This window comes from Osmerus mordax, chromosome 21, assembly GCF_038355195.1.
Source record: "Osmerus mordax isolate fOsmMor3 chromosome 21, fOsmMor3.pri, whole genome shotgun sequence".
In the NCBI taxonomy this organism is placed as follows: Eukaryota; Metazoa; Chordata; class Actinopteri; order Osmeriformes; family Osmeridae; genus Osmerus; species Osmerus mordax.
In genome coordinates this window covers 6,247,816-6,264,713 of record NC_090070.1, presented here as the reverse complement: position 1 = coordinate 6,264,713, position 16,898 = coordinate 6,247,816, and positions in this window count along the sequence as shown.

Sequence of the window (16,898 nt, the reverse complement as noted above, 5' to 3'; positions counted from 1 at the left end):
TCAGCCATCTGATTTCACTAGACACCACTGGTTAATAGCATTGGCTATCATTGTAGGATATTTTCCAAGACAGAAGAGTCAAGATGGCGTGAGAGGTTTATTCAGCAAAGCTACAAAAAGATGCAACACTTTATATAGTCTAAATTAGGAAAATCCTCCTCCCTTCATAGAGCGGTTTCTCAATGTTTTCCCAAACCTTGCCCAGAGTCAATGAGGCTGCCATGTGTACACACTCGATATCTGTCTACGGTCAACCTGACCTGTTCCACTTGGTTCCGCTTTGCTCCCACGATGGGCAGAGGTTCAGGGAACACCTGCACCCCCAGACGCTTGGCCTTCAATCCTACATGTTCTCAACTGATGACCTTGGCTGTCCTCCTTGTTTTCTGTTCTCTCATACATTGTTGTGGCTCCTTTCTCCATAACAACTCCTTCTAGGGCGAGAAAACACGTAACAACCTTGAAGCTAATGAGGCGTCCCCCTAGGCCCCCCTTACACACTTGAGAATGGGTGAGAACTGTTGTAGCCTGTCCCAACCAAGAACTTTTGCCTACGATATGAAACCAGTTAAAATTGCCAATTTTAAAGACGGGATCAAAATGTCATAAAGTAATCCTTGACAATGTAACTTTAAATCTAATGGTTATTTTTAATGTAATCTTGTCCAATTACACACACATGCATGTTGGGCTCTGGGAGGGTAAGTGTGTCCATCCGTTGAAAGGGGGGGGGCCGGAACAAAATTTTAAACAAACATTTTAGTTTTAGCCATTCATTCCAATGACCAGTCATTTTCGACCGGGAACACCGCAGGTATAAAATAAAGTAAAGAATAAAACACCCACATTTTTATGAACTTCTGGAAAAAATGTTTTGGCTGTTAAGATAGGCCTTCCCTGTGTGAACAAAGTAATGAAACCTTATGTCAATCAGAATAAATTAACCACATTTTCTCAGAGAGAAAACTTGTAAAGTGGTCACTTTTGACCAGAACACAACAGGAGGGCTAGACTTGTAATTGTTATAATAGTATACTTTATTGCTTGAATTTTGAAGTTAACAAGTTTCATTAGTCTCATGATAGACAGGAGGTGACATCACAGCCAGCTATAGCCAATACAAAGGGCTACTGTCAGTCCATACGCCTTCCAGCTCACAGCCATCTCGAGTCGCTGCCCGGAAAGTGCCAGACGCACTGTGTTCACACTGTGAGTATTTACTTCGTTGCTCAGGGTTGATCCAGGATCCGAAGAGGACAGCGCCATGGTCGTGACTGCGTCCTGGACAGTGTTATCATGCACTGCCGATGGGGTTTCATGATTTTGGAAAAAATGCTCTCTCCCAGGTATCCCCCTGTAGTTATTCGTGGGCGTGGCAGGTAAATTCCTCACACATCTCAACACGAAAGCGGTTCCGCTGGCGTCTGATTGGAAAGTCAGACGAATGCATCCAAATGTCAAAGTCCAGTTGACTGATGTGGACTGCTCGTCCTGTAGTTCGTCAGACAACACGGATTCCATGACAGGAAAATTGGTCGTTTTTTAATTGGAGACTTGTGCGAGGTTTACAACAGCCTTGAGGTGCGTCTTCTGCGTTCGGAGCTGAGGAGGACGCCATATATACAAACTTTGGTTGGACAATTCAGCCGAGGTTGGATACACATTGTTGCATAAAAAAATGAATAAACATAAAGCATGGTTGGATAAACCAGCTTTGTTGGATGTTCTGAACAGTCATACCTAGACATAACAATGTTCGGACAATTCAGCCGTGGTTGAAATGTAATTTAAAGATTCTGTTGTCAGTCGAAGTCTAACCCTGTAACATGTAAATGTTGCAATTTTGAGGAGTAATCCGCCATTGTCAGGATTCCATTATGCACGCAGCTAGGGGTTCATATGTAGGCCTACTTCGTTCATTTTCTTCAACATTTTGCGCACATGATTTTGCTCATTTTGTGCGGGTGATAGTCTTCATACCACTATACAACTTTCATTTTACAATAAAAGTTTTAAAAGCTTTTTATTTCTGATTGCGACTCCAAGCATGTTATAAGGTAGGCCCGATTGTGCCGATGTTTAAATGGTAACTTTTTTAAATATTCTGTTCACACAACAATGTTTGCATCCTACCAATTCCAGGAGGCCTAATTTGAGGAATAACGTATGCGTATTGGCATGTATGAGGTACTGGTACTGGAGAAATTTCTACGGAAGCACAATTTCTCTTTTAGAAGATTTTTTTATTGTTAATTTAAACATGCAGTGTGTGTGTTATGCGGTGTTCCTAAGCAAAAGTTCAGAGGTCCTCTCTCCTCGGTGGTTGGAGACTGAATGAGTCATGTAGAAGCCTACAAAAAAAATGGGAGGCGCTAAAACGCTTAGAAATTGTTCAGACAACACTGGGGAGATGGATGGGGATGGCAGCACCTCAATGATATCTTACAACAGGGAGTGAGTGAAGTCGTATCGTTGAGGCATTTTGATGCCGCCTCATCGGACGTTGTAACTTTCGCAGGGTATCCCAGAGCTCTGGATAAGAGAGTCTGCTAAATGACTAAATGAATGAGGTGCGCTGGCCGGGTGCCATGGCTGAACTAGGCTTCGGTCATTTTCTTCAGCGTTTTACGCACATATTGTTTTCGCTTATTTTGTGCGGGTGACAACCGATTTGTTCCTGGCACAATACAACTTTCATTTTACAATTTTTTGTTTTAAAGTTTATATTTTTGATCGCGACTCCAAGAATGTTGTCAGACAAGTATAGCCACACAGCCCTAGATTCAGGTTGCTAAATTGTGCCTATGCGTAAATGGCAAGCTTTTTGACAATTCTTGTCAGATAACAAGGTAATTGCATCATACCAATTCCAGGAGGCCTAATTTGAGGATTAACTTGTGCGTATTGGCATGTATCAGTTACTGGTACTGGAGAGATTTCCACGGAAGCACAATTTTTCTTTAAAAAAAAAAATATTGTTAATTTCAGTAGGTTAGGCTGTGTGTGTTAAGAAGTGTTCCTGAGCGAAAGTTCAGAGGACTTCACTCATCGGTGGTTGGAGACTGAATTAGTCAGATGTCATGTAGTACAAACAAATGGGAGGTGCTAAAGCGCATCACAGTCAGCTATAACCAATCCGAAGGGCCACTGTCAGTCCGTTACGCCTTCCAGCCTTGTAGGCTATATAAGTCTATGCTTCCAGCTCACAGCCACTTCGAGTCGCCGCCGGGATAGTGCAAAGAAGAAACCGAAGAGGATCCGAAGAGGCTGGTAAACCGAAGAGGAAACCGAAGAGGATCCGAAGAGGCTGGGAAACCGAAGAGAAAACCGAAGAGGATCGAAGAGAGAAACCAAGGAGGAAATCGAGGAGGATCCGAAGAGGAGGTGGCTCTAAAAAAGTGCACGACTATCAACTCGCTACGGCTCGCTGTCCCATTCGTTTCAATTGAGCTGTGTGATTGGAAAAAAGCTCCTTCCCCCAGGTGATAAGAACTTTCGTTTTACAATTCTCTCCAAGTCGGGAGGAAATGTCCTCTGTAAATGGAGGACTCGCCAAGGTCTCGTCCTGGACAGGAGAGGGAATCTGACGGACGGAGAGGGAGAGGGAATCTGACGGACGGAGAGGGAATCTTGTTCAGTTGGGCTTGTGCCTTACATTTACATTTAGTCATTTAGCAGACGCTCTTATCCAGAGCGACTTACAGTAAGTACAGGGACATTCCCCCCGAAGCAAGTGGGGTGAAGTGCCTTGCCCAAGGACACAACGTCAATTTCGCAAGGCCGGGAATCGAACTGGCAACCTTCAGATTACTAGCCCGACTCCCTCACCGCTCAGCCATCTGACAACTGACGCCTTTAAAATATCTCTGGATGCAATAGCCAAATAATAAAATATCCATGAAACCCAAACAACAATTCAAACACGTAGGTTGTCTAGACTTGTAATATTTACACTTTATTACTTGATTTTTGAAGTTAACATGTTTCATTTGTCTCATTATAGACAGGAGGTGGCATCGCAGCCAGCTATAACCAATTGAGCTGTGTGGCTGGGAAAAAGTGGTAATCATTCGAGTCAATAGAGCAAGAAACCTAGGTTGCTGGGAAACAGTGCACACAGTGTACGCCTATCAACTCGCCATGATGCTGCCCGCCAGAACCGTGGCATGGGTTGTCCCAATTGTGCGACCGCACATGGCCTCGCGCCTGCCTCACAAAGTGTTTTTGTTTTTTTTCTACTTTCAATATTTTTTTATTCCTGTTTTTGACTCGATGTTCTCTAAAATGAAATATAAATAGAAATGAGCTAGAAACCAACAGGTGGCTTGCCTGGTTTGCAATCACAAAGTTTTTCTTTTCTACTTTCAATATTTTTGTATTCCTGTTCTTGACTCGAAGTGCTCTAAAATGAAATAGAAATGAGCTAGAAACCAACAGGTGGCTGGGAAAAAGTGCACACAGTGTACGCCTATTAAATCGCTACGACGCTGCCCACTGTCCGATTAGTTTCAATTGAGCTGTGAGGCTGGGGAAAAGTGGACATCATTCGTGTCAATAGAGCAAGAAACCTAGGTTGCTGGGAAACAGTGCACACAGTGTACGCCTATCAACTCGCCATGATGTTGCCCGCCAGAACCGTGGCATGGGTTGTCCCAACTGTGCGACCGCAGAAGGCCTCGCGTCACTGGTGGCCTCGCGCCCGCCTGGTTTGCAACCACAAAGTTTTTTTTTTGTTTTTTTCTACTTTCAATATTTTTTTATTCCTGTTTTTGACTCGGTGTGCTCTAAAATGAAATAGAAATGAGCTAGAAACCAACATGTGGCTTGCCTGGTTTGCTATCACAAAGTTTTTCTTTTCTACTTTCAATATTTTGGTATTCCTGTTCTTGACTCGATGTGCTCTAAAATGAAATAGAAATGAGCTAGAAACCAACAGGTGGCTGGGAAAAAGTGCACACAGTGTACGCCTATTAAATCGCTACGACGCTGCCCACTGTCCGATTAGTTTCAATTGAGCTGTGTGGCTGGCAAAAAGAGGACATCATTCGTGTCAATGGAGCTGGAAACCTACAGGTAGGTGGCTGGGAAAATAATGTGTACGCCTATCAACTCGCTACGTCGCTGCCCACTGTCCGATTAGTTTCAATTGAGCTGTGAGGCTGGGGAAAAGTGGACATCATTCATGTCAATAGAGCAAGAAACCTAGTTTGCTGGGAAACAGTGCACACAGTGTACGCCTATCATCTCGCCATGATGCTGCCCGCCAGAACCGTGACATGGGTTGTCCCAGCTGTGTGACCGCACAAGGCCTCGGGTCACTGGTGGCCTCGCGCCTGCCTGGTTTGCAATCAAAGTTTTTTTGTTTTTTTTTCTACTTTCAATATTATTTTTTTTCCTGTTTTTGACTCGATGTGCTCTAAAATGAAATAGAAATGAGCTAGAAACCAACAGGTGGCTTGTCTGGTTTGCAAGTGGACATCATTCGTGTCAATAGAGCAAGAAACCTAGGTTGCTGGGAAACAGTGCACACAGTGTACGCCTAACAACTCTTCACAACGCTGCCCGCTGTCCCATTTGTTTCAAAGGAGATAGAAACATATTGTTTGGGGCGAGAGAGAGACCCGACTCGCAGGCTAGGCTGTGTGTGCAGTTTTCCTAAGCGATAGTTCAGAGGTCCTCTCTCCTCGGTGGTTGGAGACTGAATGAGTCAGATGTCATTTAGTACCAAAAAATGGGAAGTGTTCAAGCGCTCCGAAATTGTTCAGATAACAAGGGGTACGATCTCATACATTGCATAAAGTCACTTCAAATAATAAACGGAATAATATGTGTATGTACGAGTTATTGGTAGAGGAGAGAACCAAGGAAGCACAATGTATTATTTAGAAGAACAGTGAAGTCGTATACAATATGCTGCCTTATCGGACATTTAGGCTACATTACATTTAGGCTAATCATTTAGCATTTAGCAGACGCTCTTATCCAGAGCGACTTACAGAAAGTTAGGGTTATCAGTTAGCCTGCGAAAGATACCACGTCCGATAACACAGGTGTAGTTGAGGTGGCGGAATCAGGTGCGCTGCCAGGGTGCCATGGCTGAAGTAGAATTCGTTCATTTTCTTCAGCATTTTGCGCACATAATGTTTTCGCTCATTTTGTGCGGGTGACAACCGATTTTGCATGGCACCATACAACTTTCATTTTACAATTTGAGTTTTTATTTTTGATCGCGACTCCAAGAATGTTAAACCGTTCAGACAAGGAAATATCCACACAGTCCTAGATTGTGCCTATATGCGTAAATGGCAAGCTTTTTTGGACAATTCTCGTCACATAACCAGGTTTGCATCATACCAATTCCAAGAGGCCTAATTTGAGGAATAACTTGTTCGTATTGGCGTGTATGTTTTCTCTTTTTGTTGTTTATATTATTGATGGTGAATAACAACAACAAATAATTACACTCAAGGACGTTACATCAATACACGTATTTACATGAGCTTTTACGCAAGAGCAAAATACACAATTAAACCTGACTATAACCTTTCTCGTTGGCCCTACTATGGAATTATTTGAAGATACAAGCTTGCGCGTGAACACGAATCTAACTACAAATGCCAACGCCTTGATGTCCAGTACAGTCTAAATCAAATTTGTCCAGACATAAAACGGTTTGCAGACACAGCTGCCAGAATCTATGTTTAGATTTAGGTGTCTTATCTAAATCATGGATCATTTTATTTAGGTTTGAAATAAAACATATAGGCTAACCCTTGTTTCATAGTGGGAGCCAATTCTCCTTGAACAATGCATTCCACAAGGGCCTCACTGGGATTATAATAAAGTCCTTAATGTAATCCCAGAAATCTTGATACAATTCAAATATATATATATATATATATTCTTTTTTTTTGAGAAAGCAAAATAACCCTTTCCAGATCCAGAGCGAAATGGCTTGAATTTGTCAACAACAAAAAATTATGAGGGTGGAGGAGGACAATAGGCCACCTGCAATCTCTAGGATCGATGTTTTATATTCAAATTAATCTTACGTTTTTAAATAAATGAATAGACAATCGCACATTTTCTGCGCTAATGACATGTCGGAGGTTTGTGCATAACATTTTTTAAACGAAACGAGTGACTCAACCATCCACTTGGTTTCCATCGTACGCAAAGTGAGAGACTTCACCAGCCCTCGTAGATATACCGGCAATTAACGACTTGTGAAGCACTTCGCTATCAGTCCTAAGCTGCCTTATGAGCCAAATGTTCTAAATTCAGTTTCCAACCAAAACGCATCGCTCCAAAGTTCTGCTTGATAAGGGTATAACCTATACCAGACCTATTTATATTAAACTGTTTAGTTTAAAGATGCATCTGTTTTCAGTCTCTTCCCATCATTAGCTCACTCCCAAAACAATACAATCACAGTTGAAACAACACAGCCTCAGAACGTGATGTCCCAAAGCTCCTTCCCCCAGGTGATGAAGTCAGGAATTCTAAAACTCCAGAAGATGACCATCCCAAATGGTCAACTGACCTTAGTGGGGTCATCACCCTCAGAAATATTTAGTAGTCTAGGCTACAGAACAGATAGCCATCAGCCCAACCATAAACCATCCCCCAACAGTTCCTAACACAGGACAACCTCTCAACCTACAAACTCGGCTTAATTATCTCCCCTTCCTGCAAAGAACATAAGTGGTTGTTTCAGCATGTTTCTTATACATCAACCAGGGGCGTAGCCACTAAGGCCTACCCGAAAACGAAAATATCTCCGAAAACTTATGCACAGGGTGCACATCGCAAAGTAAATAAGTAAAACAAAATGAAAAGATGCCTATCCATATTTTTATAGGCCTAGACAAAAATATTTTTCTGGCTACGCCCCTGACATGAACCACATTTAAAACACATGAATTGCTGTTGAAGAAATGTCATTATCAAGTAAAAGCGTCTGCTAAATGAATAAAGGTAATGCACAGAGTCGATGAAGTCAAGGAAGCTTTATTACTTGCTGGCGGCTGCAAGGAGACTAATAGCAATGGAGGTCCAAAGTTGTCTCAAAGCCAGTCTCCTTGCAAACCATTTACAGAGCACAGTTTTCAATTGTCATTGGTCCTCATAAAGACATACAGTCATCATAAAGACATGCAGTTGTCCTATGTCTCCTCTCATTGGCTAACTCCCTTGCATAGATCTTGCGCGTATGTGTGTGCGTCTTTACGACATCAAGCCTGGTTGAAACACAATAGCAGCTGAATCTCTAGTCCTGGTGTCATAAAAGCTCCTATTTCCTTTACAAAAACAAACCCCCCCAACATCCTGTAGTCTTGGGCAACACAGAGTCACAAATGCTCACCCTCCCCCCCACACAAGGTTTGTACGTTTACGTAAGCCTAGAGTTAACTTAGGGGTAGTTCCTCTCTGCACAAAAGGAATGTTGAACACAATATCATTTATACAGAATGAAGGGTGACATTTTCACCTTTTCTGACAATTGTACATGCATCCTAAACATCTATTACATTGGTCACCATAGGAGTGGTCACCTGAAGTACAAGTGGTCATCTGAAAGGTCATCTGTGGCTCTCTCTACCTCTCTCTCTTTTTCTCACCCAGTCTCTGTAGCTCTGTTTGATGACAATAATGTCCTATTCTCAAGTGTGAATTTTGTGAGCAGATCACGTTTTGTGAAGATTCCAAAAAAGGTCAAGTGGTTCCGGTTTATTTTCTGTGCTATGTGCCAGTGTGTGCGTGCGTGTGCAATAAAACTTACTGCAACTGGATCAACTGCTCCAAAAATACAAGTTATCAAACAGAGTGGCTCACACACACCATAAATCAAGAGAGGGTTGTCTCTTAATGGCAAGGTTGGCGGTTCGATCCCCGACTCGTCCTCGGTCATGTGCCGAAGTATCCTTGAGCAAGACTCTGAACCCCATGTTGCTCGCGATGAGCTGGCCGGCGCCATGCATGGTAGCTCGCTGCCGTCGGTATGTGCGAGTATGAGTATGAATGGGTGAATGAGGCAAACATTGTAAAGCGCTTTGAGTGCCGCTAAGGTAGAAAAGTGCTATAAAAATGCAGTCCATTTACCAATCTAATTCAGTCAAGACACTCAAGTGATTGATTTCCCCATTTATTCATACACATGACAAATGGTTTGACATTGGCGGAATGGATGTACATGGGGAAGCACTCCCTGCCTTCACTGCAGCATGCATGACATGAGGGAGGGAACAACGAGTTAAATCCCCCACGGGGAGAACAGACAGACCACAAGGGGGAGAAGGGGATGGTGGTAGGTGGCAGCAGCGCAGAAGACAAGGGTAATCGAGGACGCGTGTGCGTGCATGTGTGCGACTTTATAGCGCCGCCTATCAAGCTAAGCCTATGGGCTGAGAACACGGCGATGGGTGATGTGGCGCGCGCTGCCCGAGTTCCGTGCCTGAACTAGCTCCGCCCATTAATTACAAAAGAAGGCTCTTTTAAAATTGGGGAATAATAACAACTATTCTGAAAAAACTCAAGTAGCATTCTCAAAATAAATAGTTTGGTCATGTGTATGTAAAAGTTTTACATACACATGTCTGCCATTGTTTAAGGTAACTTTTACACTGATGTAAAGTGATTGTGTACAATTACTCTAACAAATGCTAATCAGCCTCTCTGTGTGGCTGCAGTCCTGACATGGTGATGTCACAACCTTTTACACAAACAGCTTAACGATTACAAAGGAGATATAAACGAAATTCCAGTATTTTTTATTGGAATATACAAAAAAATTGAAGAAGAGGGAAGTAGCTACAGTTGTTGTCATAGTGACAGGTTCTCTTTCTCTGCCAGCCAGTTGAGTAAGCAGGTGGCGCCCTCTACTGGTGAATATCCTTCACGCAGCCGAAGCAGAAAGCCCTAGAGAGAACTGCAGAGAACCCCCTGAAGAAGGCTTTGATGGACGTCTTCTTCTTCTTCTTCTCCTGTCCTCTGGCAATGGAGGACTCGCCAAGGTCTGGACCTGGACAGGAAACACCATCACACAACAGGGTATGACATCACACGGAACTTCAGCACTGTGACCTCTCACTTAAAAATAGTGTGTGTGTGTGTGTGTGTGCGTATCTGTATGCAGTGTGTGTTTGTGAGTGTGTGTGCAAGTATGTGTGTGTGAAATGGTGGGAGAGCCAACTAAAGTGGGAAAGCCTAAATGAGCAAATGTGCAGTCAGGATCTTACGTTCAGCGCTAAGGGGAGACACTTTGTTTCTGCTTGTCTTTTTTCCCTTGGCAGCCACATTCTGTCCATCCTTAAGGAAAGTCTTCTCTTTCTTCTGGGTTTGGAAGTGAGAGCAAAGACACACAGATTCATTTAGATTGTCACATGTCGTCCCTTCTTATCGCTGACTCAGTACAGGTCAGTTCTACCTAGTGCCAGTGTGTGGTGTTGTTTTCAGCTTACCAGTCTGAACCATCTCTGGAGGATGGGGGTGTCAGTCTTTCCGAGCGGCCCCAAATGATGTCCCTCTGGGCTAGGGGCCCGAGCCATGGAGCCCCTGGAGGTGGATGAGCTGGTGGAGGGTTGGGAGGACGAAGAATAGGAGAAAACAGAGGTGGAAGAAGAGGAGGAGTAGCAGGACCGGGAAGTGGAGGAGGACAAGAGGCAGGAGGTGAGTCTGCTGGCCTTTTCCAAGCCAGCAGACTCAGCAGTCTCAAGTCTTTCATCCAAGCTTGTGTTGCTTATGAAGGGGCTGGAATTTCCACTGGCCTTTTCTAAGCCAGCAGTGTCCATCTCAAGTCCTTCATCCAAGCTTGTGTTGCTTATGAAGGGGCTGGAACTTCCACTGGCCTTTTCTAAGCCAGCAGAGTCCATCTCAAGTCCTTCATCCAAGCTCGTGTTTGTGATGAAGGTGGTGGAATTTCTACCGGCCTTTTCCAAGCCAGCAGAGTCCTCTGCGCTCTCCTTCTCCTCACAACCTGTTTCCAAATCATGACTCTCACCCGACACGGCAGAAGGCCGCCAAACCTCGGCATGACGGAAGATTACCTTGGCGACGTTCTCGGCCATGCAGACGATGCCTGCCCCTCCCTGGAGGGCGGAGTGGACCTGGGCCCTGTTTCTATCGGAACAGAGCATCAGCTCAGCGTAGGTCGCCTCAAACATGGCGTCCAGGGCATCGGCGCCACCGAAGAACGGGTTCTGGGGTTCATGCTCCAGGACGAGGCCAATCCTAGCCTGGTTCCAGAGAAACCGTCTCACGTCTTGGAGGAGGTCAGCCTCTATCTCCGAGTTGGTGGGGGTGAAGCAGGAACGAAGGGGCCCCTGGAGGGCCAGGCGTCCCACCAACCTGTGCAGCAGGTCATGCAGGGTCTGGTGGTGCAGGGCACTGGGCCGGGGGGGTATCAGGACCTTCTCCTGGATCAGAACTTCCCCAGGCTGTAGGGAGGGTGTCTCAGAGTGTCTCGCAGGTAGGGAGGGATGATCCTGGACCTCCTCAGGGAGGCCTGGAGCTCCATCATCTTCATCCTCCTCTTCTTCCTTGATCAATGCACCCTTGGCAATTGTCTGGCAATCTGACCCTTCTTCCTCTTCGTGGAAATCATCAGTGTAGTCAGCATTTTCGTTGTCATCCATCTCAGGCTGGCCTACTTCCTGGTTGATGAGACCTGACTCTGGGTCGAGACTTCCTGTTGTCACTTCCTGGTTTATGTCTTCAGAGGAGGAGCTGGCTAGGTTACCGACCTTGGCCATGGCCTCAGCATCAAGGCCTGGCACAAGAAAACACACTTTTAACTACACTATTACAGCTATTAACTATACTTTTCTCATTACATATTTTGGCTGTTAACTACAATATTATTATTATAGTTATTTACTTGACCTACACTGTCATTCAGCAGAACTCAATACTTACAAATCTGTCTTACAATAGCATGTCTTAAAATAGTATAGTTACCAGTTTTTTTATCTGAAAGGTAAAAAAATGTATCTACCTTTGCTAACAACGAACATGTTTTCTTGTGGGTCGTTGCAGGTCTTGTAGAGGTCACTTCCCGCCTGGGTAGTCAACACCTCACAAATGGCCTCCAGCGCCCACCTCTGGTCCTGGCTGCAGGAGGGCTTTAACCTGCTCTGCGATCTCCTACTACCCACAACCCCATGCCTGGGGCCCGGCGTCATCCCACGGGACCAGTCCAGGGAGGGACAGTCACTGCTGTCACTGCTGCTGTCACTGCTGCTGTCACTGCTGTCCGAGGACGCATCGCTGCAGGAGTCGTGCGTGAGGTCTTCTTCGCCCAGCAGGTTCCCCATCAGGCTCTTGAAGGCCGTCTGGAAGAAATTGTAAAGCAGAGGGGTGAAGAGCTCCTGGTCCAGGCGCTCCTTGTCCTCCAGGCTCTGGAAGTTGGGCTCGGAGCGGCAATGGGGTGTCGAGGGGAGTCGTCCCATCCGGGTGTCCAGGAGAAGCTGATAAATGCGTCCAATCAACTGCTCGGAGAAGTGGTGGATCCTCACCTGGAACATCCTGGTGCACATGGTGTGGGATGCCAGCAGGCGGCCCAGGTCGTACTCCGCCTGGTCGAACGATTTGACGGAGGAGCCTCCGTCGCATTTGTCGTCCTGATTGTCGGGGGAGGATCTGGAGGCCGAGTGGGCCATCCGCACGATGGCGTCCAGCATGTTTTCAGCGGTGAAGCTGAGGTCTTGGCAGCTGGCAGCACTGCTAGCCTCGCTCCAGGCGCTAGTGCTCCTGGAGGAGGGAGGGGCGGTCTCCTCCTTCTGAGGATCCTCCTCCTCCTGCTCTTCCTTGCTAGCAGAGCTGCACTCCACTGGTTGCTCCTGCTGCGTGTCAAGAGGGAGGCATTCCTGATTCCTGCTGCTCCTCCCACTGCTAATGCTGGCCCACGGGCTCCTCCTCAGGGCATCCAGCTCCATGGCAACGTCTCCTAGCAGGCTCTGGCTAACAGACTTCACCACCATGGTGAAGGTCTTACTTCCAGGCTGCAGGAAGTCTGCCACCTCCACTTGCCCAGTCAGCTGCTGGGCTGCGTGGAAGTTCTTCAGGACGTTGTGGATTACGTTGCAGGCTGTGGCCACGCTCTGGAGCAGGGAGGCCTCGTAGGCCTCTTGGGGCTGGTCCAGGGAAGAGCCTCCTTCTGTGGGCTCCATCTCCTGGAGGAAGCCCCCCACCATCCTCACCAGGTCCAGCTTCTCCTCCGTGGGGACCACGCCCGGGCTCTGGAACAGGGCGTGGCAGGCCAGGATTCCAGAGAGGCTCTCCTTCAGGGAGCAGAGGGTCGGTGACGTCACGCGGCTGGGCGGAGCCATCGCCTTCTCCATCTCTTCCGCCTCCGCCACGCTACCAATGAGGAAGGAGGCCATCTCCATCCTCTCCCTCGTGTCGGCAGACAACGGGGGCCGCGGGGACACCAGCTCGTTGATGGCGTCGGTGTGGCTGCTGGCGAGGACCTGAATCTTCTCCTTGGCGTCCTGCCAGGCGTTGCATATCAGGTCCTCGGAGATGCTGGTCACACGGCAGTCCGACAGCAAGTAGCAGGGGCGGTGGAGTGCAAACTTCTCCAGCACCTCTCCCATGACAGACTCGTAGAGCTCCTCCGCACAGGCTGACAGCTTGTCCTCTGCATCGTGCTCTTGTTTATCCCTCACCGCCTGCACCTTCAGCAGGATCTCTGCCACAGTGAGGGATGCCGTGGCGAGGACGTCCTCCTCGGACATCAGAGGCCTGCCACCCAGCATCCTGCTCTGGGACCTGGATCCCTGCCCTCCTAGCAGCAGATGGTGCAACCTCTCTGAGATTATTCTCAGAACGCCCTGGGGGACGTAGGGCTGGGCGGAGCCCGGAGAAGAGGCCTGGTCCTGGGGAGAATCAGCAGGGTTGAAACATACCATCCCAGTCAGAGAGCCAGTGACAGGCCTGGCTGTGGACAGCAGCCCTGCGGAAGAGGACCTGTCACTCTGGGAGTCACAGCTGCTGTAGGAGATGGTGGCGGACAGCGGGCGGCCATCTTGGTCTTTGCGGATGTGGAGGACCTGGTAAAGGGCCATGGCGGGCAGGACCACCTCGTTGGTCACCTTGAGAACCCACTCCATGACCTCCTCCGAGCGCTTCTGCAGCTCAGCTACGCTCTTGTTCTGAGAGGGAGGGAGGGAGAGGGAAAGGGGGAGGGGGAGGGGGAGGGGGAGAGGGAGAGGGAGGGGGAGAGGGAGGGGGAGAGGGAGAGGGAGAGATGTGATATGGCAATACATATACATGTGGTGATTGTCAGGAAATTAACGTAAACATTTTATTTACCTTTCTCAACAGGACCCTGTTGATGATTTTCCAATGACTGTAACAAGAACAAGAACTGACGTTTGACATCACTTCACAGTACAATGACAACTGACGACGCATCGTAACATTATGCTGAACAGGACACTAGTCTAAAGGGGACGTTTGGAAGAGCACTCACGGGTGTGACATCATGGCCTCCAACACAGAACGCTCGTCCTCGGTCTCCTCCGATGACAGAAGACTGGGCGTGGTCTCCCAGGTCATGGGGTCATTCAAGGTTGGAGGTGGAGAAGAACCTGGAGACTGCGCCTCAGGTCGGCATGGAGACGGAGGTGGAGATGGAGGTGGAGACGCAGGTGGAGATGCAGGTGGAGAGGAGTACGCACTCTCCCTTCCATCTGGTGTGGCTCTGCAGCCCAGGGGCCCGGGTGTTTCAGAGGCCGATGCTCTGATTGGTTCCAGTGGGTGAGAGGAACTTTTGATTGCTGGAAGAACACCTACAGGAAGAGGAGAGTGACAATGTGATTGGTGGATCCCTTCTCTTAACAGAAAGTGATCATTTCATCAGGAATAGTCAACATTTGATATATTAATGAACAAAGACTCACAGTAGCTGGTCTGGGGGATGGGAAGCATCTTTGCACATGCACCACCAGTCACCTGCAGGCAAGAAAAATACTTAGCAAGTCACAGTAACAGAGCCAGTATCAGAGATACAGGAAAGGTGGAGGAAGATAGAGAGGAGAAGAGGAGCCTGGCTGGAGTCTGTAGTACCCAGGGAGGTGGATTAGGGCCTTCTACTCACCACCCTGCCTAGTCCTGCCAGCTCGTCATCCAGGGCTGAAGGATAAGCCGCTCCAGGGTCCTCCACAACCCTCCAGGACTCTGCCAAAGGCCCTTTGTTGCCCCCTGTGTCCTTCTCAGCTCCTGCAGCCTTCCTGGCAGCCTTGCTCTTGCGGCTGGGCTCCGGGCATCGAGGAGGCTTTGGCACCAAGTTCTGACATGATTATATTGTTATTATTGCACTTCGACATTAACATACTGTATTTAAGATTATGCTGATATTAAATAGTAAAATACAGACCCTTGGCTCTACCCACTGAAATACTGTTAGAGTTATGCACTTCTGAACCTTTGTTATCTACTGTTCTTACTAAATGCAAAACTATTTGTATGTTGCTTTTGATCAGTGTGTCAGACATGAACATAGTGTCCAATGTGTTGAGTCTCTACAGGTATGTGTTCCTACCTGGATGGGGTTCTGATCTTCTGAGAACAGCAGCTTCCTGTCTGAGAACAGCAGGGCAGGAAGCTTCAGTCCCAGCTCTGGCCAGCAGGGCGCGAGGGGCAACTGGAGGGTAGCGAGACGAGCAGGCTAGACACGCACACACACACACAAACACACACAAACACACGCCACGTAAATACACAGACGTATGAAAACATACATACAGTACACACGCACACACAAACATAGGGAGGAGTGAGAAGGGTTAGGGTTAGCGGGAAAATACAGCGAGTGTCTTGAACAGAGATTATTTTATTTTTCGAAAAAGAAATATGACTTTTACATATGAAATGGATATACATACAGTGGCGGCTGGGAAGCCCCCGCAGCCCCCGCAAGGCGGGGGGCCCCCACGCCCTAAGGGCCCCGCCCTGCATGCATATGCATATCAAAAAACAGACTAGGCCTATATAAAAAAAATATATAAAAAAAAACAAGGAAAACACTTTGAGGGCGCTCATTTAGAGCCCCAAGTTTCAACTGCCAGGTAAAGGAATTCCGTAATGTAGGCAACGTAACAGATCTAAATAGGCTAAATAGTCTCAAAATCCCTGAATCTGGCAACAATGGCTTTTGCGTATCTTACGTGCCTTTTGGGCCATTACGCCTATTGAACGCGCACATTTAAAAAATGCTAATCATTAGGCTACGTTCTGCTAGATGACGGTAGAGACATGAGTAAAAGAAAATATGCACGCGGTGCTCAAAAGCGCAGCAATAAACTGTTGTCTGAATAAACTCGAGCAAAACACCCGAAGATTACACACTTATTTAGACCAGCCAGAGAGGAATATTATCAACATCTCCAGACGAAACACTACCGCAGCCGCAGGTAGCTAGCAGCAGCACGTCTTCACCAGCAACCAACAATAAATATACTTGCTTAGCCTACTTATTGGCAAGAATAAATGTTTTCCTTTCCTCCATTGATTGTGTGTTATTTCGACGATGCTATCCTTGGTGCTGAACTATCAGAAGGCTAGTGCTGTCTTTGGTTTTGAACAATGACAAATGTGTGGCGGCCTGCGGAAACTCTTCACATCGTGAACATTTGGGTCTTTCTGGGTATTATACATATTTGGAAACTACAAACTATCCTGAATACAAATATGTTTAAATCACTCAGATATCTTTATCACAACTGAAGTTACATAATTTTAAAGTTGACCTGTGTCAATAAAGTGATAACCGAGAAAATTGCATTCCACTCCACTTTAATTCTAATTCTGTGGCGAATATGGAAAGTAAATCCTTTCGTTCGTAATCACGTTGTGAATGTAAATGTCAGTTTAATAACTTCTCAGCAAGTTATTTTTAA